The sequence below is a fragment of the Cervus elaphus genome, chromosome 9, assembly GCF_910594005.1.
Source record: "Cervus elaphus chromosome 9, mCerEla1.1, whole genome shotgun sequence".
Taxonomy (NCBI): Eukaryota; Metazoa; Chordata; class Mammalia; order Artiodactyla; family Cervidae; genus Cervus; species Cervus elaphus.
In genome coordinates, this window is record NC_057823.1 from 62747528 (window position 1) to 62770789 (window position 23262).

General features: G+C 49.3%; 1 long non-coding RNA gene across 1 annotated transcript; it reads left to right on the top strand.

Annotated features, from left to right (window-relative positions):
- Nucleotides 1-388: 388 nt before the first annotated feature.
- Nucleotides 389-7025, top strand: LOC122700407. Its single transcript, XR_006342768.1, has 3 exons — nucleotides 389-631; nucleotides 3238-3319; nucleotides 3650-7025. It is a non-coding gene; the product is annotated as an uncharacterized LOC122700407 (long non-coding RNA).
- Nucleotides 7026-23262: the final 16237 nt, after the last annotated feature.

Sequence of the window (23262 nt, forward strand, 5' to 3'; positions counted from 1 at the left end):
GCCTCTGCCAAGTCCTGTCCAGCCTCCTCACACCGACACTCAAGGCCCCACATCACCTGGCTCTCATGCACTTTCATTTTCTTCACGGCAGATGACCACGGGTCATGGATCATGCTTTGCTTTTTGCGCAGACAGGGAAGTTCAAGGCCCACTGAGGGTAGAGCTGTCTGAGGTCACGGAACTGGAGGGTATCAGGGTGATAGCCCTCGCAGCATGTCAGTCCTGGGGCTGGGGCTTGGCCTGCACTCCACCCGGAGCCCCCTGCCTCCTCCTCTTGGAGCCAGGCCTGTACCGCCCCTGAGTCACAGCGGCCAGCCCGCCTGCCATGAGTCAGCAGCATTCTTCAGGGCTGAGCGCACGGCAGCACAGCCACAGGCCCTCCCCTGTAACCTGGGGCGAGCCTCGCTCGTCCTCTGGCTAGCCCGGGTGTGAGAGCCAGCCGGGTGAGTGGCCCTGGGTCACGGCCTGACGGCCTGGGAGCTGACCTGTTGGGGGGGCCTCAGGGATTCGGATGACTCAGAGGAACCTGAGCTGCCTTGGGGCTGCGCGGAAGCTAGACACTGACCCTGTGTGCTCTCAGTGAAGGGCCCTGGCTGGAAGGTCCTGGCAACGGTCTAGGCTGGGAGACAAGGTAGGAGGCAGTGAGAAGATTCTCTGACACCCCCTCCACTCCTCTTTGGTCAGGTCACTCCCCACCTCTGGGTGCAGAGGGAGTGGGGGATGTTAAGAGCACAGAATTTGCCATTAGACAAACCCAGTTTGCAGGTGGAGCTGCAATTCTGTCTCTTATGCCTGTCTCATGTGACCCAGGCTAGTTCCTTAACCTCTCTGGGCCTTTGAAAATAGGAAGACCAGTACCCACCTCATAGAGCTGCAACAGGACTAAATGAAATACTGTATATAATGCACTCAACGCAGTGCAGGGCAGAGAGAAAGCACTTAAGAACTGAATGCCTAAGAACTGAAAGCATTAAGAACTGAATAGTAAATATTATCCAGGCTGTTTTCTGGCATTCTTCTTTTATTCATTCACCCATTCACTTAGCCAATATTTATTGAATATATACAGAGCTGAGAACAGGGCTTTCCAGAGACTAGAAGTCATCTTGTTGCTGATGTTCATGGTTGAGAACTTGGCTGAACAGAGAAAACGCAGATGTTGACAGCAGGCGTGGTCTCCATCATCATGGAACTTACATTCTAGTGGGGAAAAGTGACATCATAAGTAGGCAAACAGATAATAAACAAGAAAGTGACAGACATGGTTGAGGTGATTTAGGGAGGCCACTTAGATGGAGTGAGCAGGGGCGGCTTCTCTAAGGGGGTGATGTTTACTGAGATAAGAGGGTTGAACTGTGAGGGGCTGGCTCTCTCAAGAGGCAGGAGGGGGAGCGCTTCCGCTAGGGTGAAGGCAAGGGTGAGCCCCAGCACCCGGTGAAGGCCTGCTGGGGCAGGAAGGGCGAAGAGGCGGATGAGGCTGCCAGCGTGGCAGGACCTTTCACGCTGTGTTAAAACATGTTCTTTTCTTTCTAAACGCAATTCGATGACTCTGTGGGCTAGGGTTCCAGGGCAAGACTCCCAAATGCCTGAATCAGAACTCAGCTGGGAGGGCTTGACCATTTTCCCCAGGGGACAGCCTGTGTCTTGTCCAGGATGCTGTGACCCTCAGCCCTCCCAGCACCGGCTGGGGCCTCCCAGGAGCAGGGAGACCACAGCAAAGCTGCCCAGCGCCGGCTATTTCTGGCGGGGGAGGGGGCGCCTGGGCCCTGCAGCTGCATTCCTGGAGCAGACCTGCCCGAATGGTTGGGCCTGAGGAATGCAGAACCACCCCTACCCCAGACACAAGGAGCCTTTTCTCGCACAGGCCCCTGGAATGAGGCTTTCTGGGGGCTGGAGGTCACTGGATTTCTGCTGTTTATGGTTAAGACCTTTGCCGAGCAGAGAAAACACAGCTGTCAGCCAGAGACCCAGCACAACACCTGCAGGGAGGGGGCTGCCAGACTCGCCTACCGAGTTGAGTCCCACTGGCACCTATGTGACTGTCCTCAGCAGGGATGACAGCCTGCCCTAGATACTCCCCTGAACCCACTTTAGAGACAGGGAAGCTGAGGCCACTCCACTGGATCATAATTGCTCATGTCGAGAACTTCTTATGGGCCCGCAATGTGATAAGAGCTTGACCAACATTTCCCAACAGTCTTGTGACGTGGTGTCTCCTATTGCTGACATTTTACAGATGGGGAAACCAAGCCTTAGAGGGATCCCATTACACGCCTGATGTCAAGGAACTGTTAAGTGGAGGTATCTGGATCTGAATCTAGGCTTTCTGACTCTAAAGCTCCCTCTGGGATTTTTTTTTTTCTCTTTTTTTCCTGGTCTTGTTTTATTTACTTAATCTTTTTTCTCCAAGGAAACTTCTTAATACTACTATTAATGAAACACTCATCTCAGGCAAAGGAAAAAAATGCAATGAGGGCCTTCCCTGGCCCCAGTGGCTAAAACTCCATGCTTCCATTGCAGGGGGCATGGGTTCGATCCCTGGTCAGGGAACTAGGATTCTGCATGCTCTGTGACATGGCCAGAAATTAAAATAAATAGAGAAAGAAAAATGAATGCAATAAAAATTGAATAACATGCAGGGACTTCCCTGGTGGTCCACTGGCTAAGACTCTGCACACTCAATGCAGGGGGCCTGGGTTAGATCCCTGGTCAGGTAACTAGATCCCACATACAGCAACCAAGAGTCAACATGCTACAACTAAAGATCCCATGTGCTGCACTCGACACAGCTTAAATTAATTAATTAATTAATTAAATACTAAGAAAGTAAAGTCTAACTAAATACTGTTGCAGTCCAAAGATCTGAACCTGAGAGTTGCTCTCAGATGATGAAAAGGAGAGATTAACACATGTCAGGTAGGTGTCTGTGAAGCACTAGCACTGAATGGAGGCTTTCACCTTGAAAGAATCTGAAAGCTAAAATGAGAGGGAAAAGGAGGCCAGTTTTTCACCATGTGCTTCCTAGTCCTTTAATGCAGTTTGGCTATGTGCTCCTCATTAGTGCCGTTCACCAAACATTTCTGGATATTTGCCTTCCAGGCTCAAGGAAGGATGACATCTCCTGGTGGCATTGTGGTTGGATGGGACCACATGACCAGTTCTGGTCCTGAATTGTACATTATTTGAGGCTGGAACATTTAATTGCTGATTAAATGATCCTCCAATACTCTTTTCCAGAAAGTGGTTGCCTCACAGCCTAGGTTCCTGAGTGAGGACCAAACCAAGGAAAGTGAACACCTGGCGGAACCACGGTGAATAGGTAACAGAAGCAAGAAACAAGCCATTAAGGCTTTCAGATTGTTTGTTTAACACAGCACTGCCTAACTATCCTGACTAATGCAGCATGTCACCCAGAAGCACGCTGAAGATGCAGTGTGGGCTTCCTTTCAGAGCCCACAGCCTTAATTCCCATGTGGTACAGACACTGGCCAGACCCATGCCTTGGTCTTCCTTACAGAAGGCTCTTACCTTTACCAGCTCTCCCTCCCTGGGTTCACTACTGTAGAAAACTAGTGAAAACATACTTTTGTCCAACGTGCCCTTGACTCTTCTCCTCCCAGGACTTGGCTTGTCTATTTGTCTCCGGCAGGAATGATACACACCTCCACCTCTGCCCCAGCCAGTGTCATGGTAAAGAGACAGACTGCCTGTATCTGGATCCAGGCTCTGCTGATTGTCAGCTGTGTGATCTAGACTCATCACTTCACCTCCCCGGGGATGTTTCCTCATCTATAACATAGAGATGGCAACAGAACTCTTCTATTTGCATAACTGTTGTGAGGATTCAAAATGGTAATATATGTAAAACACAAAGAACAATGCCTGGTACATAAGAAGTTATTTATAAGCATCAAGCTATCAGTATGTTCCCTCTTCATTGGAATCCTGCCTTGGCCTTGCTTCTGGCTTGTGCATGAAGGGCCTGGGGACCCTCCCCCTTATTCCTGAGGGTTCTTTTGAATACTAGGTGGGAAGACTGGACAGCAAGTACAAGAGTTTGCCAAGGCTCTCATAACAAAGTACCACAAGCAGATGGCTTAAAGCAACAGAAATTTATTCTCACTCAGTGCTGGAGACTAGATATTTAAAATCAAGGTGTCCACAGAGCCATGCTCCTTCTGAGACTCTGGGTAGAATCTCTACCTCTTCCTGGCTTCTGATGGTGGCCATCGGACCTTGACCTTTCTTCGAGAGCAGGAGCATCACGCTAATCTCTGTCTCTGTTATGTCACATGGCATTCTCCTTGTGAGTTGTATCTTCACAGGGTGTTCTCCACGTGTCTGTCTCTTCTTTTTTTATAGAGGACACCAGTCCTATTGGATTAGCCTACCCTCCCAAACCAATGTGACCTCATTTTAGCTTGATTTCATCTGCAAGACTATTTCCAAACCAGGCCACTTTCACAGGTACTGAGGTCAGGACGTCAACATATCTTTTGGGGAACGTGATTCAACCAGAAATGCCAGGAGTTGGGAGACATGACCTCTTGACCTCTGACTTTCCCCATGGGACCATAGACACTGGGACGCAGGTGAGCGGGGAGCTTTGGCTGGGGCGTAAGGACACCTGCTTCGGCTCCCAGTGTGACCCTGGGCACTCCCCTTTCTGGCCTTGTTCTTCTTCATGGTAAGACAAGGAAAAGCACCCAACCAGGTTCTTGTGAGACCCAAATAAGGTAGGAGGTGGTATGAAGGGGCCTTCCCACTTGAACCCTCATGCACAGATCAGAAGATTTTCTCTCAGCCCTGGACTGCTCTCCCATCCTCTCCCATGAGCTGGGCAGACTTACTGCAACGACAGCTTTTCTACTGACTCTGCTAATTAGACGTGCCCTAACTCAGCCCCGCAACCGTCTCCATCTCCGAGGTTCTCTCATGAACTCACCCTTTCTCCTGGCTTCCTTAGTTCAGTTACTTGGCTCCCTAAGTCTCAGTTTCCTTCCCTGTAAAGTAGGAGGATTGGTTGCCACCTCGTATGCTAATTGCAAGGATTAAATTTAGAGGCAATGCAGTTAAGTCAGCACAGTGCCTGACACATGGTAAATTGAATAAACATTCATTAATATTGATTTGATCATCACCACAGGGAACTAGCGCATACAACATAGAGACAGTGCATCCGAGTCATTGCATCTCCCCTTAGCCCTGGGCCATCATTCATGCCTTCATCCAGCAGCCTTCGATGCGACCCCCTACTCAGTGTCTTGCTAGGCTTCTAAGAGGATGGGTGTTTGGAAATCATGCTGGCTGGGCTTTCTGAGAGGCTTGGGGAATGACTCCCCTCTCTCTGGTTCTCAGTCTTCTCATCTGCACAATGCGGGTTTGAGGCTGTGCAGGCTCTGGGAGGCCCCACCTGCTTTCCTGTTGGGAGATTCCAGCCTGAAGTGGTCCTTGAGGGTACTTCTGACCCCAGACCAGGAGCTGTTGAGGATGGGCACAGTGGCAGGGGTTCAAAGGCCAGGACTCCTGGTTCTGCTGCCTGCCCTGCCACTGGCATGCTGGGGCAATGCCTTCCCCTCTTTGAGGGCCTTTCCTCCTTCATCACAGAAGAGCCTGGCTGGGATGGAAGCCCTTCAAGTCTGTCTCTCTACAGCTTAACAACTAACCACTTTGGAACATGCCAAGGTTGCCCTTGCCACCCAGCCTTAATACCTGCCATGCCTGCCACCAGGAGCTCCATGCCCCTGTGTAAGCGTGACACTCCACTTCGCCTCATTCCGGTCTCCAGGAGTCAGCAAAGTGTCCCCTTCCCAGCCTAAGACCACATGTGTACACACAGCCCTGACACTGTTGTTCCCTGAAACATTTATCCTTACCGGACTTTGTACCCTTACTTGTAGCTTGATGTTTCCCCGGTTCCCCCACTAGAATACAAGCCTTATAATGACAGGGACCTTCTCCATTGCATTCGACACAGCACCCCAGTGCCTAACATAGCACTAGGCACATTGTAGGTGCTTGATATATGGTGGAAGGAAGAGAGGAAAGGGTAGTCAAGATCACTGAAGAAGCCTTTTCTTCCTCACCATTGCTGTTGCCAAGCAATATTTTTTAGCTTGTATTTATCTGTTCAACCAATATTTACTGCCGGCTGGCTCTGCCCGAGGCATGGAGCTGAGCCCAGGGGATAAGGAGGTGAACCTGATGCTCCAGGGCATCCACTCCCAGATCTTACATGTTGTAAGGAAGAGCCAAACAATAAACTCAGCTTGTGGTCAGTGCGATAGCAGAGAACAGAGGGCCATGAGACAGTGGACTGAGGTCAGGCTGGGGGCAGAGAGGAGTCAGAGGAAAGCTTCTCAGAGAAAGCGACTTGGGACCTGCATGGTCCCTCAGGGGATGGGGAGGAAGGCTGTGGGCTGGGTCCCCGGTGTGGACCATGGCATCCAGGGACAGTGCTCAGCCGTCCCAGCCTGGGCCACCTCTACCTGTGTCCCTGAGAATCCTGTCTCCCCGGCTGCCTGATTGGACCTTCCTGCCCCTCAACCAAGACAAGGCCCTCTCTCAACTCTGTGCACACACGGTGGCCAGGTCCTTTCTGAGCTGTTCCTGTCTCGTGGTGGACTGACAGCTGCCCGACCCACCCCCACTCCATGGAGTACTTCCTCCCTCCCTCATTTGACACACAGTGGGGTCAGGCTCTGGACCCCCTCCCTGACCTCAGCACTGCTGCAGCTTTCAGACTGGGCTCCTCTCTCTCCACCTTCACCTCTGGGGTGTCATCTCTCTGATTCCTTTCTGCTGTTTTCTCTCCTTACTCATCTCTTCCCTTCCCCTGAGTCTCAGGTGCAGCCCCACATTTCTTCCCAGAGTCCAGACCTGACAGGCCCCAGGTTATCTTGAAGGACATGTAAGGAAGCCATTGCATGCAGACTCCACTGAGGAAGAAGAAGACAAAGATGGAAAAGGAAAAGAAAGAGACAGACAGGAAGAGGAAGAGAGGGGCTTCCCTGGTGGCTCAGCGGTAAAGAATCCACCTGCCAACGCAGGAGACACAAGTTCGACCCCTGATCCGGGAAGATGCCAGGGAGCAGCTAAGCCTGTGGGCCACAACTACTGTGCCTGTGCTCTAGAGCCCGGTAGCTGCAACTACTGAAACCCGAGCATCCTAGAGCCCATGCTCCAAAACAAGAGAAGCCACTGCATTGAGAAGCCCATGCACCACAACTAGGTAGTAGCGCCTGCTTGCTACAACTAGAGAAAAGCCCAAGCAGCAGCGAAAATCCAGCACAGCCAAAAAAACACACACAAAATTGAATAAATAAGTAAAAAATTTTTTAAAGAGAAGAAGAAGAGGAAGAGGAGAAGTGCTCCGCTGCACCCTTTCCAAGCATCATCTCACTGCATCTCACAAGGACTCTCTTGGCAGTCCCATTGTATAGATGAAGGCCTGTAACATTGGCCTTACCTTAGTAGGTGGTTGAACAGGGGCTCTAAGCCAGGGCGCCAGCACCCAAGCCCTCTCTACCACCTCTCCCTCATGCCTTTCAGAAGGGCAGAGTCCATCCACTCTGCACCCCCATGGTGGGGCTTGCCCAGGCTGCCAAGTGAGCCAAGGGCCTGAAGCTTCTCCAGGGAATGAGCTGTTTCCCCTGATGCGGGAGTGGGATAAGGTTGGAAGGTGATCAGAACCATAGAACTTGTCAAGTTTGGGCAAAACCTCTGGGAAAGGAATTAGACGACCAGCCTGCTCTCTGGACATTTTCATAAATAACAATTACAACAGCTACCATGTATCTAGTGCTTAAAACATGCTAGGCACTGCTCTAAGCAATTACACATGCATCATTTGGCTTGACTGTCACAAAACTATTATCCCCAGGACTTCCCTGGTGGTTCAGTGGTTAAGACTCCACCCTCCCAACACAGGGGACCCAGGTTCAATCCCTGATCAGGGAACTAGATCCCACATGCTGCAACTAAAGAGTTTTTATAAAATTTAAAAAAAAAAAAAGAGTTTTTATGCTGCAGCTAAAGACCTGGGGCAACCAAGTAAATAAATATTAAAAAAAAAAAATTACTCCCACTTTACAGATGAAGAAACCAAGGAGAGGAAAAGTTTTATCCACACAGCTATTAAGTGATTGTGTTGTAAGTAAAACTAAGAGGCTCTAGAGTCGAGCTCTTAGCTCAACTGATAAAGCATTTCTCAGGCACCAACGTGGCCCTTTGCACTCAGAATCTCCCAGGCTCATCCCCACTCCACATTGAAACACACGAGGGTAGAGGTACAGGTCATCACAGCACATACACCCCCAGGCCTTGTTCTCAGCCTTCTGAATGTTTGTCCTCCAGACCAGAGGCTGTTTTCTCTGTGATGGGTCTGGATGCCTTTTAGAAGGAAAACACAATTTTCTTTTCCACTCAACAAGCCCATGTTTCTCTCCCCTACATCTAGCCCCAGTGTTTATTTCAGCAAGGAAATGGCCTTTGAAGTCCTTACTTCTTGAAAGCTGACAGGGAGAGGGAGGCACTCTAAACATTTAAAAGCATGTCCACATTTGGTTTGGAACATGGTATTTTTTAAGGGATTAATAACAGTTTTTGGAATCCACAGACCCTGCTGCTCTTTCAAGGTGAAAAAAAATAAATAAATAACCTCTTGAATAACTCGGCTGTCAGGGTCTGGGGGAAAACCCCATTGGGGCAGAGAGCAGTGCCAAGGATGTTTTTAGGCAGAATGAGGCAGAATCTGACGAAGAACGACTTCAAATCTGGTCGAACGGGAAGATATCATAGGTCTACAGCAAAATGAGAGGAAGAATAATGTAGTTTTCCCTAAAGCTTCAGTCACTCGGTTTAAAGAATTGTCTTTTGTTCAGGAGTTATGTTCTTCCTGCTTTGTCTAGTATCAAAAAGTTCTTTTCTTTGTGGAAATCATGGCTATCTTAAACGATAGTTTTTTAATAGTGTATTTTGCAAAAGAAAATAGCTGGCAACCCTATCTCAGTCTCTCTTTTTTTTAAAAAAAAAAAAAAGGTTTTTTGTGTGTTTTAAAAATTAATTCATTTTTTATTAAAGGATAATTGCTTTACAGAATTTTGTTGTTTTCTGTCAAATCTCAACTTGAATCAGCCATAGGTTTACATATATCCCCTCCCTTTTGAACCTCCCTCCCATCTGCCTCCCCATCCCACCCCTCTAGGTTGATATAGAACCCTGGTTTGGGTTTAAAAAGCTTTTTATTTTGTATCAGGGTGTAGCCGATTAACAATGTTGTGATAGTTTCAAGTCAAGGGACTCAGCCTCTCAGCTTTTAATTTAAAAAATTTTTTGAAATGTGTCTGGTCTATGAAATCCCAGGTCTGAGGAGAAAGGAAGATTTGGAAGCAAGTAGTCACAATATAAAGTGTGAACAGTGACCTCTTAGGGACCTCCCTGGTGGTCCAGTGGTTAAGACTCAGCTTCCAATGCAGGGGGCGTGGGTTGGATTCCGGTTGAGGAATTAGTATCCCACATGCTGCGAGGCCAAAAAGAGAGAGAAAGGAGCAACAGAAAAAATGTTTGTGAGACCCTGGAAACAGAGACTTCATAAGACACTGGCCAAAGTGTTGAGGAGGTTCAGGGGAGGTCTCTCCAGATGCAGATCCTAGAGAAGGCTTCTCAGAGGAGTGGACACTGGCCTAGGGCAGAAGAGTAGGGACCGCCACACATTCAGGGCCGAGAGAGGTCACAGAAGGACCAGAACCACAGAGGAAGAAGCAGAAAGGCCCTGAGGGGACACCTGCCCAGCCACGGGCTCCCCCAAGTTGCTGACGTTGCGTACTCCTCACGATAAGCCTGCCAGCCGTGTACTCCAGTTATCCTCATCTGACCCCTCAGGAAAGGAAGACACAGCAAGGTTAAGGTCACATGCAAGGTGGCCCAAGAGTCTAGCTCTTTCCTTTCAATGCTTTTGCTTTCTATTCCATGGTGGAGTAAGAGAAAGCGAAACCCAAATCTACAATATACCAAATTGTTCATCAGTGGTTTGCGTGGGAGATGACACCATAGGTTCTGTATAACTCTCTTTTTAAAAATAATAATAATAATGATGACATGTGAACAGTTTTAATTATAGTAAATTTTAATTTTTTTAGGGTTTTTTTTTTTTTTTTTTTTTTTAGGTTTTTATTCTGTGCAGCATGTGGGATCTTACTTCCCTGACCAGGGATCAAACCCATGCTCCCTGCAATAGAAGCACAGAGTCTTAACCATTGGACTGCCAGGGAAGTCCCATAGCTCATTTTTAATATAGGTGTGAATTTCTTTAAAATAAAAAAGAGGTGCGTGCTTTGCTTCACTGTTTTGGTGGTTTTACCAGTAGGACAAGAAAGTTTATGGCGTTTCCTGGCCATTCTCTGAGCTTCCCTTCCAGGATTGCTCGGTTCCTCTTTGTCTGTCCTTCCCTCTGGCTCCAGACCCTTTCCAACCCCCTCACAGGGCCCCAGCCTGGCCCTGGCGTGTGATTAAGTATAAGGACCACAGTGTGTCATGATAAAGCAGAACATGTAGACCAGTGGGGAGACCACAGTTCTAGGACAGGAACTAGGTCTACTTCCTGCTTTGCCAGGAATGTGCTGTGTGGCCGAGGACAAGCCCCTTTCCCTCTCTGGCTCTGATGTTACAGTAAGGCCCTTTCATACAGAGTGGCCTACAGCGGAATTAGTGCAATGGTCAAAGAGGCAACCCCACCCACCAGATCCTGTCTTGAGTTTCCTTCTTTTCCACCAAGAGCAGAGAGGGAATGATGCAGGGCAGTCCAGGGAAAGGCAGTGTGGTACAGCGGGAGGAATGCTGGGCTTGCCTTCTGGAATTCTAATTGGAGATTCTCCATGTGGGCAGAATCTAGAGTATTCTACTCCAAATTCTCTGTGGCTTCCAACTGCCCTGAGAATAAACCCCCAGTTCCTTGCCATGTTCCTACATGACCCATCTCACTGGCCTCCTCTGCTCCCACTTCTGTGTGTTGCTCACTGGCCCCCTGCCTTTCCACCAAACTCATATACCCTCAGGGCCTTTTGAGCTGGCTATTTCCTCTGCCCAGAACACTTTTCCTTATACCTTCACATGGCTGCCTCCTTGAATCTAGAGCCCCAAATGACATGCCACTTCTCAGAGAGGGTTCCCCAAACTCCAGCCCTATCCCATGAGCCCATGTCTGCATCCCTCTCCTTCTCCCTCCCCATGACAATCAGCATTGAGTGGGCCAACAGGGACCTTCTTTCTGATCCCAACTATGGCCTCAGTGCTTAGACAGTCAGTAAATATTTGATGAATGGGTGGATGCTCAACTAGAATGGGCCTCGATTTTCCTATCAACACAATGGGAGGGTAGGTATATCTCAGGAGTTCTGGCCACAGACACCTTTTCAAATACAATGCAGCTGAGGGATCCTCTCCCAAAGAAAGCACATTCACAATAATTTGCGTCAGCTTTGGGGAGAGGAGTCCTCAGTATCTCTGATACCTACCCCAGACTCCCTGATCTTGCTGAGGTTTTCATTTTGGGAAGAGAAAATAATGAAGATCAAACAGCTCTTCCTCTGGTTGCAAAAGGCATTCAGGATTCGGTGCTTACCTTCTGTGGGGTTTTTATTTCCTCATTTGGAGGCGAAAGTGCCCCTCAGTGTCCCCTCTCACTCTTGCCTCCACCTCCTGGCAGTGCAAGCTCATTATGCTTGCTCTTTGGTTGGCCTCCCTGGTTCCTTCTGGCCCTTTCGTCTCCTCTTCCTGCCATGAGGATCTTAAGACAGCAGACTCAGTGCCAGCAGCCACCCACCCCCCTGCTCCCCGCCACCCCTGCCCCTCCCGAAGAAATAGTCTCCCTTAACACCAATATGGTCCCCCATCTATAAAAACCTTTCAACTTCATAAACTCGTAACTGCAGAAATCTGTCCAAACATTCTGGGGCGGTTGTAACTATTGGTGTTGGCTTGAAGACCTGAGCTGAGCTGCCAGGGCTTTAATGAGGAAATACTTAACAGTCCCAACCCAGGGTAACGGCCAGAGAGGGCGGGGACCCCGCCGCTGGGTGCCAAGAAGCCTGAACTGGCCTCCGTGGGACAGTGGACAAGACAGGCTTTGGAAGGATTTCTCGGCAGAGTGACGTTGACTTAATCCTGTTACCTTTTGCGGGTGTGGTTGAGAGAGCCTGAGAGTGGTCAGAGGCGGCGGGACGGCTGTCAAGAGTGAGAGCTTAGCCAGAGCTGAACTTTCATGTTGAGACCCATGTAGCCAGACAGATGAAAAAGGCACTTTTTCCCTCCCGGGCTGGGGTGTGCTGTCTTTTCCATGATTAATGTAGGGAGAATGGCTTAGACGCTTCTGAGGGCCGGCGGTGAGGAGAAGTGGTCCTTTTTTTCCTCCTCCTCAGGCGCCTGTCTGGAAGACGGTGGAGGCCAGAAAGGGTCAGGTGTGTCGCTGGGGGCTGCTACTGGGTCACCTGGAACTTGCACAGGAATCAACATCACGGAACACCCAGGGCACCTGGCCCCCAGGAGGTGGGCTGCTGGCCACCTCAGGAAGAAGAGATGCTGCAGCCCCAGCCAGGCAGCTACAGAGAAGCAACTGCCCGTGGCATTTCCCCTCCCACGAGCCACATGAAACAGTTCCCAGGGAGAGGGAGAGAGCATACTTCAGAAGTGGGTGTGAAAATATAGGGCTGGCAGATGAGGTGCCCCCCATGAGAAGTGGGCAGCACTGTGGGCTTGGATCTCCTGGAAATTAGCCTGAAGGAGTTCCCTGAGGTCTGGTCATCAGGAGAAAAGGGCTCATTGGCTGTATGGTTAGAGGAAACTGCTGCCCCATGATCCCTACCAGAGACCCCCCTCTCCCTACTGTGTGAGGAAGGGCTGGGACCTGGATGGGGCCACACTTAGTGCCCATGGCTTGGTAGGCAATTCTAAAAGCGGGGCACCCAGAAGCACTAGGCTGGGTCAGCATGTCTGACCTCCCCATGTGGTCCAGCCTGTTGCCATAGCTTGAAGCCCCAATTTTCAGGGCAGTTGTCCCCAAGCCAAGGAGAGTCCATAAATATCCAGTCCCAGGAGAAAGGAAGGTCATTCTGGCAGAAGCTTGGTGGTAGGGGTCTTTCTCAACAAAGTGATGAATCTCTTTTCCCGTCATCCCATCCACAGCTCTCAAGATCTTTCTTTGTTAACATCCTGGTTCCCACTGAGATCCTCCAAGACACCCTCGGGATGGAGCCCTCCTTTTTCCAGATAAGATCCTGGGAACTATGCTTGCAGCTCTGGGCATCAGGAAGAGTGTTGGTTAGCTTCCTAACTATTGGACAGAAGAAGAAATTGAGGCCCCAGAAAAAAGCTGAGCTAGAATCATAAAATGGATTTTCCCCTGGCAGGCATTTGGCAACATTCTGGCCTGGCAGGTGAGGCCTCTACAGCTCAGAGAATGGAGAGCTAAATATGCCCCGATTCCCCTACCTACACCCCACTGCACTGCATGGGACCCCTGAACGTGGCCTCCCTTTCCTCTGCTCCCACCTCTGAAGGGGTCCCAGCAGCCCAGCCCCGTGCAGGTGTCCCCCCAGCTCCCAGCAAAGGCCGGGCCTGGGCCAGTGGAGCCTCAAGAAATTCATCATAAGACTTCCCTGGTGGCAGAGTGGGTAAGAATCCACCTGCCAATGCAGGGGACATGGATTCGATCCCTGGGCCAGGAAGATTCCACATGCCGCAGAGCGGCTAAGCCCGAGTGCCATGGCTAACGAGCTCCCGTGCCACAGCTACTGAAGCCCATGTACCCTAGAGCCTGTGCTCCGAAACAAGAGAAGCCACTGCAATGAGAAACTTGAGCACCACAACTAGAGAAAGCCTGCATGCAGCAATGAAAACCCAGCGCAGCCAAAAACAAGCAAACAAATAAATATAGAAGTGTGTGTATGTAAAAAATAAAATTTAAATTAAAAAAAAAGAGAAATTCGTCATAGCTGAGAAGGAAAAGAAAGTCCCAGATGCAGGGGCAGGAGTTAAGAGAGCTAATTTCAGTCCCAGTTCCCTGCTAGAAAGTCCTGTGACTTTAGGGGACCCTTTTCCAAATATTCTTAATGTTTGAAGAACATGTTGTGTTTTACAAGGCCCTTTCACGTATGTTATTTCATTCTATCCTTAATTTCTAGGGGCCTCAATTTCCCCACATCAAAATGAGGGAATTGAACCGACAGATGGCTTCAAGACTCTCTCCTCCACATGCAAAGATTTTGTGAGAGACTATGTTTTATAGTATCTCATATATTATATTATTCATTTTAGGGTTTATGGTTCTAAGATTCTGTGTCCTGGGATTCTATAATCCCGGGTTTCTAAAATTCAATGGTCTTTGATTGTGAGACTATGTGACTTTTTTTTTCCACGATTGCATGTGTCAGTATTTCCCAAATTTCAGAGGTACCCATACCACCTTGATCACGTAGGTTATGTCTGCAAGCCACCTGTATTATTATTCACTTAGTATTTTTCTTTAAATAGACTCTTTTTAACTTAAATGTCTTTAAAATGGAAACTTTATATCACAACTGCAAATGGAAAACCAGTCTCACCTGCCATAAATAGGAGCTAAAAGTAAAAATAAATACCATAAAAACAATGTTATTAAATTCTAACTAGATACTGTTGCCTGCCAAAGCCTCCGAGCCCAAGGCCTGCTTTAAAAAAAAAAAAGATTTTAGTGTGTGTGTGTGTGTGTGTGTGTAGAGAGGTATTAAAGACATGTTAGCATCAAATTAAAATGGTATAATGAGAAGGCCTGAAAATATAACGGAATTTTTCATTTCGTTCTCATTAAGGGATTCAGTGCGCAGCACTGTCTCTGGACATCACCTCGTCCACCGCGGGAGTATGCCTCTTTACTGTTCAGATCCCCTGGCCCTGCTCTGTGGATGAAGGCAATGGAAACCCTCACCTCCCTGGCCACACACATATATCATCCAGAGATAATTGCCCTCACTTTTCCTGTTGGTTTCTTCTCTTCTGAGCTTTATGCCAGGTCCCCTCTACATTACTGCAAAACCAGGCCCTCAGCCTTAGGCCTGGGGCTTTCTCTGCTCTCTTTCTCCTCTTCCTCTGGCTAAGAAGGGGGAGACCGGAAACCCTCAAAGTGAGCTTCCTGGAGACTACTTGAGACGTCCGTGGCCCCGGAGCCGATGGCAGGACTCAGCCAAGCAGAAGTGTGCCAGCTTCAGTACAGGGCGGAAGACAGCTGGCTGGGCTTGCGGGTGATGACTCTGCCAAGGGGGTGCAGGGAGGGCAGGCACTGACCCAGGGCCAGGGAGGCTGAGGGGCTGTGGGAACCGCCTGGCCTGTTCAAGGCTGTGCTCCCCTTCCCTGAGGCTGGCTGCAGAGCTAGGGGCGTCAGGCCAGACCCTGACTCCTAGGAGTGCACAAGCGCTCAGTGGCTCAGTAGTGTCAGACTCTGTGAGCCCGCCAGGCTCCTCCGTCCATGGGATTCTCCAGGCAAGAATGCTGGAGCCGGTAGCCGTTTCCTTCTCCAGGGGATCTTCCCAATCCAGAGATCAAACCCATGTCTCTTGTGTCTCCTGCATCGGCAGGCGAATTCTTTACCACTGTGCCACCTGGCAGGTCCTGACCTCTGGGGAGGAGGACCCAAATCCTAATCCCACCCACTGCTGTTCCACAGTGGGACCTTGAGCAAATCTCTACTCCTCAGTGGGGTCACTTCCTCCCTGTAAAATCAGGATGGATACACTGCCTCTGACCATTGTGTCTGACTGCTTGCTGGCTCCCAGCTGTTTGCATCGCAAGTAAATGGCTCCTGACATCACTGCTACAACAATAATAATCATTATTTGATCTTCACGATTCTTTGGGGAAGAATTCTTTGGGTTGAGCATCAGCTTTCTCATTGAAAAGGTCAATGTGCTGAAACATATAAACGTTCTGGTACAGGGAAGCGCTTCATAAATTTGGTAACAATTCTGTTTTCCTGCTGAGCCCCCTGGTTCCTGAGGACAGCATCTGTCTCTGAACCAGGCTCGGCTTCTGCAGCTGGCAGCATGACAAGTTCTCTGTGATGGTGACCTTGACCTCACATCCAAAGTAATCTCTCTTTGACTTCAGAGCAATGAATGAAAAGCCAGGGTGGCCTTCCTCCCTGCTCCCTTCACCCTGTGTATGTTCCCGCCTTTTGTCTTCTGCCTTTGCTCCTGCCTTCACCCTCATCTCTGTCCCTGGCTTAATCCAACCCTCAGGACTAATTTCTGAGACTATCATAAGGGTCCTGGGTGGACACCTGACTCTCTGGTTACCTGAGGGAAGTCCCATGGCTGCTCTGGGCCTCAGTGTCCCCATATGAAGCAAAGCATTGAACTTAATGTCCTCCAGGTTCCTTTTGGTCCTGCATAGGGAGTTGGAATATGCAGCAGTGCCCACCACAAGAAGAAAGTGATCCTGGCTACTTTGACCCCCTTGGATCAACGAAGATCTATCAGACTTGCAGTCAGGAGAATTGGGACAATCAGCTCTATGGCCTCCAAAGGTTTGTAGCCGTCACCTTTGCAGGTATCCAGAGGACAGGGCCATGCCTGTATTTACTCTCACATCCTCAGCCCAGTACAGTGTTGTGCTGAACCCAGTACATAAAAATTGTTTTGTGAATAATAGTCAAATGAATGCATGTATCCTTGAAAAGTGGTATAAGATTATTATTAGAAACTGAAGTTGGAGTCAAATAAAATCAAGTTAGGGCTCCTTAACTTTAAGTTCCAAGGAGAGAAGCCCCCTCATTCCTTCCGGCTTTTCCTCTAGGCTCAAACTGCTGCATCAGCCCAGTCCAGGCATCTGCTGGGGTTGGGGGGAGGTGGAGGACATGGCACGGAGGGGAGAAGAGAGGGAGAGAAAGACTATTAACTTATTTTAGCTCAGTAGAGAAGACTTTCAGACTTCCCTCGTGCCTTAGATGGTAAAGAATCTGCCTGCAATGCAGGAGACCTGGGTTCAATCCCTGCGCCAGGAAGATCCCCTGGAGTAGGGAATGGCAACCCACTCCAGTATTCTTGCCTGGAAGAGTTCCATGGACAGGGTAGCCTGGCAGGCTACAAACCATGGGCCTGCAAAGAGTCAGACATGCCTGAGTGACTAACATACAGAGAAAATCAGATCTACAGGCATCCTTATCCTGCTCAATATTCATTTATCTATTTCACAAATATTTCTTGAGAATGTCTGTGTAGTTGGAGCTATGCAAGCCTCAGTGGAGGACAGATGTGAAATTCGGTAAGTCAGAACACTTGATTCTTAGCCCCAGCTCTGACAGGCACTCTGAAGCAGATAGTTCCTCCTCTTGGTAGCCCTATTGTCCTCATCTGTGAAATGGGGGAATTAGACTTGATAATAACTAAGACTCTTTCTTTTCTGATTATCTATAACCAAAGTCTCAACCTGTGAGCTACAGATTCCTTGGTGGAGAGGATGGGGAGGAGGGCAGAGTGGCTTTTTTTTTTTTTTAAGAGGTCTGGGAAGTCATCAGTGCATCAGGAATTGTCTGCAAACTAAATACATGAAGTTACAACTCCTTTCACATGTATTGGAGTAAGGAGAAAAATACACTCTGCGAAAGGGTTTCATACATTACAAGGTAGAACCTCTGATGTGAATGGCACAGGCTCTAGTCCTGACTCATGTGAGACTTGCAGTTTTACAATAAAATAAACTCCAAGTCACTTGAGGACAAGGAGAGAAACAGGCGCGGGTCCTGAAAGTCCAGAGACAGAGAGACCAGTGATCTTCTGGAAGCCACAGACCCCATTGAGAATCTGAGAAAAGTACTGACTCTTCCCCTATGAAAATGCATATCAGCACCAAATTTCATATACAATTTCTTTTTTAAAAACTGTGTTTGGCTGCACCGAGTCTCAGCTGCAGTATGTGGACTCGTCATTGGGGCATGTGGGATCTTTAGCTGTGGCTTGTGGGATCTAGTTCCCTGACCAGGGGTTGAACCTGTGCCCCATGTATTGGAGGGGTGGAATCTTAATCACTGGGCCACCAGGGAAGTCCTCACATACAGTTTCTTGGTGATCAAGGGCCTCCTAGTTCATTTGACAGATCAGAGGATAAGAACTCTTGATTTAGATAAGCCTATAAGCAGACAGCAGGTGACTCTAGAGAAAATCCCTGCATTGAATTCTGGAACAAGAGCAGCACAGGACTTATTGGAGAGGCTAGAGATGCATCAGGGACAATGGCCTAGGGACCTGAGGGACCAGAGAGAGAAGGGAGGGGGGAAGCCTGGGTGAAGTAAACCATGACCCTCTTCTCTTGTTCCTTTTGTTAGACAAAGCAATTCTGTAAGCTGTTTTGAAAGACCAAACTCACAAGCTTCAAAACATAAATGAGCAGAGCCTCTTAAATCACTGGGGAATTGTTTATGAACATAATTATTGGATTAAATTGTCTTCATAATAAACAGAGACTGGACTGAAAATCTACAACCTCTGTGATTGGATATAGAACAGCAGAGTGTCAAGAAGGGCCCCTGTCCAGATGAGACCCCTTGTTCAAAGGCAAGACCACCAGTTGAAAAACTCTTTTTCCATTTTCATGAACATGGACCTCCAGGTGTTAGAATCTTGATGGGCATACAAGATTTAAAAGGTGAAAATATGCTTTTGATCCTTCAGTGGTAATCATTTTAAAAGTCATGGCCAAAGCTGCCAGCACTACAATTATACCCAGCAGTCTCATGGCAAAGGACAAAGGACCCAATGGCCGAGTGCAGTTTGATTGAGGCTGTTTGGCAGTCAAGAGTGTAGACCCTGTGAGTGGCTGTGGGGGTGGATTGGCTGGGGAGGAGGGAAGAAGTATGTGCCACTGAGAACAGGCTTCTCACACCTCAGTGTGTATCTGAGTCACCTGGGTACCTTGTTACAAGGAAGATTCTGATTCAATACACCTGGGGTGCAGCTGAGATTCTGCAATTCCATTAAGCTACCAGGTGATGCCACTGATGCTGGTTCTCAGGCCACGTTTTGTTATCGAGGTCTCAGATAACAGCCGTGACTGCCAAGCATGGCTAAGCCTGTGAACTTTGCAGTCAGACAAACCTAAATGCAAATCCTCACTTCTCCATCTCACTTAGCTGAGTAACCTTAGTTACTCAGCTTGTTTGAGATTCAGCTCCTTATCTGTAAAATACAGGTTATAAGGAGTATTTCCTTCATTCGACAAACAGATATTTGGCATCAGCTCTGTGTCAGGCTTGTGCTGGGCCCTGGGGACGCAGTGGTGAGATAATACAGGCTCGGTTCCTGCTCTCATGGACCTGACAGCACTGGAAATGATGGATGTGAAGGACTCAGCACCGTGCCTGGTACATGGTAAGAGCTCAACAAATTACATCTATTTTTACCAGAGGAGAGGGAGAGGTATCATCAATTTCATGTGCCCAGGAAAGAGAACTCTTCTGTTAAATGCTGACTGCTTGAAAGGATTTGGGATTCATTCTGCAGTCCCGGGGACAGAGATGTGAAGAGTACATGGTCTGTCTCCTTGAGGACCTCCTGGTTTAGTGGGAAGATAAGCGTTTAGCCTGAGTGGCCCCTGTAAGCCACCCAACTCTCCCCAGCGGCACAAGCTAGAAGTGGATTCACTCTGCTCACGTCCCTGGTCCTGAACCACCAGACTCCACTCAGTCCTCCCAGCTGGCCCTGGATCTCTCTTGATTGTCTCACTCCCAACTTTAGTTCTATCACTCTGCTTCCCATTTATCTGCTCTTTGCTCCCCTCTTTGACTTGAGAAATGCTATTTCCCCTCAGTAAGGATTCTGACTTCCCTCTTGCTGTGCCAGCCAGACAGCCTGAGAGCTCCCACTTGGAGCCAGGCACCACCCCCCCAATGGACTTCCCTGTCAATCTAGACACCAGTGTTGTGGGGTTGGGAGGGGGGAAGGACAAAGATTCAGAATGCTCTGGAAATCTGCATGCTATCCTCAGGGGAAGGCCCAGCAGAGCCGGATAGGCCTAACCAAGAGGTTGGAGTTCGGGTAGTTGATGAAAGAATGACAGCCACATCCAGGGGGGCCTGGCTTCCAGGGCCCCACCCTGTGCTTTTTACCTGACAAAGACTTCACTACAGTGGGGTTGAGTCAAGGCCAGTGAGAAGACACGGGGCAACTTCAAGGAGCAACCAAGGACAGGAGACCCAGAGGCAGCCTTAACCTTTAAATGAACTGCAAATACAGGACAGAGGCTATTTAAGAAACTAGCATGTGCAGCTCTGGGCCCTGGAGACCCCATGCAGAGCATGGCTGAGTCCCTGCCTTTATGGAGCTTACAGTCTAGGGAAGAAAGCCACCCAGATAACCGGGCATTTCAGTACCAGGCAGTGGGCCCCATCACTGGGGACACACAGAATTGGTGAGTGACCAAAGCAGACCTCTAGTGGGGACTTCAAGGAGCAGGAAGGTGAGGCAGGGAAAGATGTAGGCAAAGAAACTTTCACGGTGGGAAACAGCACATGTGAGGGCTGGCCCATGTGGCTCCCGTGAGGAGAGTGAGGAAGGGGTGTGCTAAGGAATGGGGCCACGCACAGGCCATGAAGGTTTGACCACTCTAAGGAGCCTGTCACTCTCCTGGGGGCAACAGGGAGTCAGCAGATGGTTCTGCAGTATGATCCAGCAGTACAGCTACCGGCCCCATTTACAAATGGGGAAACCGAGCCCCTGAAGGTTGGTAGGTCGCTGGCCTGAGGTCACACTACCAGAAAGTGAGGGGCCAGGGTGCAACCCCACAAGTCCAAGGCCAGAGCCTGCACTTTCAAGCTCATTGCTAAGTATGTCCACAGATAGAAATGCACATGTTAAAATTAACTAAAAAAAAAGTTTTTAAAACAACAACTGCACCCAGAGCGCAGGGCTCAGCCAGAGGCCGTACAGGCAAACCCTATTTAAACCCATTTAACAAGGAGCCTCTTAATGATCTCATTAGCCCAGACAAGACCCTCAGGAAACTTGAGGCGAGGCCCTGCTTTAAATGGGGCTTCTTTGAAGTGGCCACCACCTGAAGCAGCCACCTGAGAGAGCGGGAACAAAGCCAGCCTGTGAGGCCTGCCCCCACTCAGGCTGGTGCCACGGGGCTGCTCGCACGGCAGGGCTTGGCCTCGGTGTGGCCCAGGATGCCCTTCGGGTTTCCATTAGCTCGCTCCCAGCCACCATCTCCATAGGCTCATTTGGAGGGGCGACCTGGCTGGCCGCACATGAGGTCATGTGTTAGGATGGTGACAGCCAGAAGGAACCTGTGGCCTTCTCTGGGCCTTACCCTCTGAGTTCCGGACTTCCAGACTCCTCTGAACCCTGGCCTAGATCATGACAAGAGATGCCCTAAGCGTGGGCTCACTCTGACCCCTGGCTCAACCTCCACCTCCTGTATCCTCCAGTTCCTTTCATCGGTTCTCTCTTTCTCTCTTTTAATTCTTTTTCTTAAATTAAAAAAAAAAAATGTATTTATTTGGCTGCACCGGTCTTAGCTGCAGCAGGCCAGATCTTCGATCTTTGTTGCGGCCTGAGGAATCTTTAGTTGTGGCATGTGAATTGTACTTTGGGCATGTGGGATCTAGTTCCCTGACCAGGAATCAAATCTGGGCCCCTTACATTGGGAGCATGGAGTCTTAGCCACTGGACCACCAGGGAAATCCCCTCATCAGTTCTCTTGTTTCTAGGCTGACACCACCCTTCCCTTCCAGCTGCCCCCACTCTGATTTCTCCATGACGCCCTCCAGGATGGGTGCCTGATCTGCTACAAGAGTATCTGTGGAGACCCCAACCAGAAATTCCCCCTTCCACATGGCTGTCTGTTTGTTTCTCAGGCCAGATCCAGGTTCTCAGGGCTCCCTCTCCCTCTGGCTGCATCCAACATGAAGCGGAGGGAGGGTCAGCATCCCAGCAGGGCCTGACCACACGTGTTGGAGCTGCCCCAGCCAAATCTTAGGGTGACTGACCTTCCGAGAAACGAGCACCCAGCCTATTGTTCCACCACGGGGTGCAAAATCCAGACAGGCAGAAGGAAAAGATTCACCTTTCCAGAACTGCATGCCGAGGCCCTCCCAGCAGGCTGTGGCTGAGGCCCCTGCCTATTAATAGTCAAGCAGCTGTTTGCCTCCCTGAATGAGACTCTTTATTGCAAGCTGCATTGACAAAACAGATCCCGCTCCTTCCTGCCCAGAATATTTGGGGGTGGAGGGGCCGCAGGGAGATGTTCCTTCCTTCCAGGGAAGTTGAGAAGGTCAGCAGTGGAAAAGACCTTAACGGTGACCCCCCTCTCAGCACTGGGGAGGCCAAAACCAAGCTCATTACTACCACTTCCTTTGCCCTCACCTCACTCCTCCTCCCACATTCCCAGCTCCAGCCAACAGACCACTGTTCCCCGAGTATTTCCTCAAATTCTCTCCCCTCCCTTGTCGCAGTCCCAATCTAGAAGCCTCAGAGTCAAGGCCTCGAGTGACTGCCCTCTGCTGACATCCAGGCTCTCCTCTCCCAGGCCCATGCCCCTTTAGTCCACTGTGTCTGGGAATCTCCAGGCTCTACCTCAGCTCCTGGCCTTTGCACATGCTGTTTCTCCTGCCCTCTTCCCATGTTTAATGGTCCCTTAAGTCTTGGCTTAAAAAGAGACCACTTCTGGAAGACTTGTTTCCCCGTACCCAACTCAGCATGCTTCATGCTCTGCTAAATCTTCCTCCTTGTCTGAAGTTCTAAGGGGTAGAGTAGGATGGTTTGTTGTTGGTTTTTTTTGTTTCATTGTATTTCTCCACCACCCACCAGGACACTATATGACACTTAGCTGAATAAAAAAAGGGGGGGGGGCATGTGAATTCTTCCTTCCCCTTTCTCATGCCCCGACAATGTCACCCATCACCACACCCTGTTAATTCAACTTGATTGAGAACAAGAGATCTGGACATGGGCCACCTGGATTTGAATCATGACTCTGCCACTTACCAGTTGAGAGACCTTGGGTAAGTCTAACCTTGCCAAGCCCTTCGTTTCCTCATCTGTAAAATGCAGCCAGCCATGAGGCCTCAGAGTAATTGTAAGAGGTCAATGAGAAAATGCTTGTAAAGTGCTGAACCCAGTGCCTGGTACGTTCAGTAAATGTTGTTAGCTGCAAAAATAACTGAACTCAGTGTTCCATTCACCGCAGAATCTTTTCTCCCCTCATTAACCACTGTCCATGATGGCAGGCTACAGCCCATGG